General features: G+C 39.3%; 1 non-coding gene across 1 annotated transcript; it reads right to left on the bottom strand.

Annotated features, from left to right (window-relative positions):
* Positions 1 to 1,937: 1,937 nt before the first annotated feature.
* Positions 1,938 to 2,066, bottom strand: LOC136401581 (small nucleolar RNA SNORA46). Its single transcript, XR_010750606.1, has one exon. It is a non-coding gene; the product is annotated as a small nucleolar RNA SNORA46 (small nucleolar RNA).
* Between the last annotated feature and the right edge of the window lie 2,060 nt (positions 2,067 to 4,126).

The raw sequence follows: 4,126 nt of genomic DNA on the forward strand, positions 1-4,126 counted from the left end.
GGGATGTGGAAAGATCCAGGTTCAAGACCTCAAGGTCACCAGCTAGAGCACAGGTTCATCTGGTTTGAGCAAAAGCTCACCAGCTTGGACGCAAGGTTGCTGGCTCGAGCAACCTTGGGTTACTCGGTCTGCTGAAGGCCTGCAGTCAAGGCACATATGAGAAAGCAATCAATGAACAACTAAGGTGTTGCAAAGCATAACGACAAACTAATGATTGATGCTTCTCATCTCTCCATTCCTGTCTGTCTGTCCCTGTCTATCCCTCTCTCTGACTCTCTCTCTCTCTCTGTCTCTGTTAAAAAAAAAAATTAGCAACGGTGAGGCTCAAACCTTTATGCCAACAATACAGGAGCCTACTCCCTTAAAATAGTGGCTTTTGTCCACTGACTAGGACACCAAAAGAAGGGAGACTCCCTAAAACTTAAGAAAAACCAAACAGCTGAAGATACTACCTAAAACCAGTGGGGTTTCTAGAAAATTTTAGTAACTTTACTAAAACTCTTATTGCTAAAGGTTTATTCACAACCAATTAGAAAAAGATTTTGCCAGCAGGAAAGAAATAATTTAAAAAGGCCAAACTTGGCCCTGGCTGGTTGGCTCAGTGGTAGAGCGTTGGCCTGGCGTGCAGGAGTCCCGGGTTTGATTCCCAGCCAGGGCACACAGGAGAAGCACCCATCTGCTTCTCCACCCCTCCCCCTCTCCTTCCTCTCTGTCTCTCTCTACCCCTCCTGCAGCCAAGGCTCCATTGGAGCAAAGTTGGCCCGGGCACTAAGGATGGCCCTGTGGCCTCTGCCTCAGGTGCTAGAATGGCTCTGGTTGCAACAGAGCGACACCCCAGATGGGCAGAGCATCGCCCCCTGGTGGGCATGCCAGGTGGATCCCGGTCGGGCGCATGCGGGAGTCTGTCTGACTGCCCCCCCCCCCGTTTCCAACTTCAGAAAAATACAAAATAATAATAATAATAATAAAAAGGCCAAACTTAGAATCTATTACAGAAGATATAATATCTGAGTGTTTAGTTTATGTCCAAGTAAATACTAAACAAAGTAAGGAAACTGTGAAAAAAACAGGTAAAGAGGAACTTTCCCAAGTAAACATTTAAAAATAGACTTTAATAAAATAATTGACAGATGAATAGAAGCTTTTCCTACTGGAAGTGGGGCCATAGTGACAGTTGTTAGTTGTTGTGTGGAATTCTTTCCAGATTTAGCTTGCCCATTCTAATGTTAGGCCCGCATTTGTGTCCAAAGTCTCACAGCTAGTAGGAAGGGAACCCAATATTAATTAGAAATTAATTTGAAGTTACATTGTGCCCACAGGCCCCAAAGGTTCAGGGCAAATAGAATGCATAAATCAAATCATAAAGAAAACATAATCACTCCTTCCTCAAGTACTTTCAGGGACTGCAGATTACTCAGCAGGCTGTTCAAAAGACTGTTTGAGAGGCACTTCCAGGAGATCCAGTACATCCTTTTCAGCCTGAGGACTCAGTCTGGATAAAGAAATACATCACCTGAGAACTGACTCCCATGTGGACAGGTCCGCACACTGTGATCCTGACCACTCCACTGCTGCCAAGGTAGAAGGCAGGCCCACCTGGGCCCACCATAGCCAGGTGAAGCCTGCAGTCCCAGAAGAGACACCCTCATGGACAGAGGAGACTGACCCCACCGACCTTTGTAAGTTAACCCTGAGAGGGGTGGCATGCCCTGCTCCAGCCACAAACCAGAAGCTGGTTGGTCTACATACGGCTAATACCTGAAGAAACTCAGTAAGGACTCCCTTTTAATCAGACTTTGAGGAAAGAGAGAAACAACGGAAAAAGGAAAGCCAGCTTGGTTGTCACTAAAGGTTAAGATTTTTCAAGAATTCTGACTAAAAGGAGTTGTATAATTTTATTATTATTATTATTATTATTATTATTATTATTATTATTATTATGTTCCTCACTCCATCCAGCACCAGCAGAATGGCAGCTGTGCGACAGAAAGAGCCAGGAATTCTTTTGCACTACAGCGTAACCTAGAATGAGGAGAGCTCCCATCCACAGGTTTAAATATAGTGCTGAGGAGTTGTATAATTTTAATAACTAAAGGTATAGGGTATAGAAACACTTTTGAAAGAGAAAGAAAGAAAATTTATAAAATTAAGAATTTATATAAATTACAGAAAATTTGTGCAGGTTATAAGAAATAAATCAGTAGCATTTGTTTCTTCAGTAGACTGTATTACTATTAATAAAAACATTAAGTCTATCTGATAAATATCTGTTGCATGTTATAGGCTGATATTCCTACTCAACAGCCTCATGCACCTTGTTAAAAATAAGTCAAGGATTTGACTCAGGATATAAAACCAGTGGGGAATGTAGTGAGGTGCCAGAGAACTGTAAAACTTAGTATTGGCAACACCATTTTAAAGAGTAAAAGTCAGGCTTTCTGTCCCGTATTTTCTTTGGAAAATGGAGGGAAAAGGATATAAAAATCTCCTGACTTACAAGAAAAACTGGGTCATTTAGTTTTAGTTCTCTGAACGGATTAAGATTATCTAAAGCAGTGGTCCCCAACCCCCGGCCTGCTGACCGGTACTGGTCTGTGGGCCATTTGGTACCAGTCCACAAAGAAAAAATAAATAACTTACATTATTTTTGTTTTATTTATATTTAAGTCTGAACGATGTTTTATTTTTTTAAAATGACCAGATTCCCTCTGCTACATCCGTGTAAGACTCACTCTTGACACTTGTCTTGGTGACGTGATACATTTATCCGTCCCACCCTAAAGGCCAGTTTGTGAAAATATTTTCTGACATTAAACTGGTCCATGGCCCAAAAAAGATTGGGGACCACTGATATAAAGAACTTCCTTTCCCTTTCAATAAGAGACTGAATTTACATACCACCCTACAATGATTTTGGCTCTCTTTCCCTTCCTGGAATCCTGAGATTAATGTGTGCCTCTAGGCAAAGGAGGAGAGATAGACACTAAAAGGTTTATGAATGTATTTTGATATGTAAAATGACATCACCATTGTGTTACCTTGAAAGTTTTAACGTTTTTTATAAATCCCCTAGACAAATGTTATAAGCTTGTTAATGATTGTGTCATACTGTCATGCCCGCCCCAACCTTTATGTGGTCAAAGAGTATATAACCAGCCTCTGAGATATATTTGGTGCTTCACGATTTGGGTCAGATATGCCCTGTGTTAGTCATATGCAGCTGGCATATTAATAAATCTCCTTTTTAAATAAAACCCTTTAAAATTCATCTGGACTTGGTGTCTCTACATAAACTTGGTGGAACATTACAACATTCTTCAAACTTTCAAGCCAACACTTGAGTCATGTGTTCTCCAAGGGCAATTTTTGTTTAGGTGTGTCTAGCTTTAAACCAAAGTTCACAACCTTGGCTAAACATCAGAATCACCTGGGGGACTCTTATAAATTACTGATACTGGGGTTCTATTCCAGGCCAATTAAATCAAAATCTGCTAAGATGATAAGACTAGCAAGAAACTGACAAGCTTATTCTAAAATCTGTATTAAAAGCAAAGGACCTTGACTAAGACAATTTCTTTAAAAAAAGAAGGAAATGAAAGGAGTCATTTCACCTGATATTAAGGTGATATAGCTATAGTAATCAAGTCAGTGTGGAACCAATGGAAGAATAGATACATAGATCAATGAAATGGAAAAAAGCACCTAGAAACAGACCTACATAAATATGCCCAACTAATTTTTGACAAATATGGAAGAGTAGTTTAATTGAGAATAAATAGCCTTTTCAAGCAATCATGTAGGAACAACAGAACATGTATAGGCAAAAGTGAATCTCAGATTAAACCTCATACCTTATTCTAAAATCAATACAAAATTGATCACAAATATAAAGCTGTAAGTGTTTTAGAAAAAATAGAAAAATTTCAGGACCTAGGCTATATGAAAAGTTCTTAGACTGGATACCAGATGCATGATCCATAAAAGGAAAAATGGAAAAATTAGATCTCATTGAAATTAAGCTTTTTCTCTGTGGAAAATGCTTACAAGAGAATAAAAATACAAACTACAGAGTGACAGAAAGTATTTTCAAATTATATATTCAACAAAAGAGTTATTTCTAGAAAAT

The sequence above is a fragment of the Saccopteryx leptura genome, chromosome 3 (genome assembly GCF_036850995.1).
Source record: "Saccopteryx leptura isolate mSacLep1 chromosome 3, mSacLep1_pri_phased_curated, whole genome shotgun sequence".
In the NCBI taxonomy this organism is placed as follows: Eukaryota; Metazoa; Chordata; class Mammalia; order Chiroptera; family Emballonuridae; genus Saccopteryx; species Saccopteryx leptura.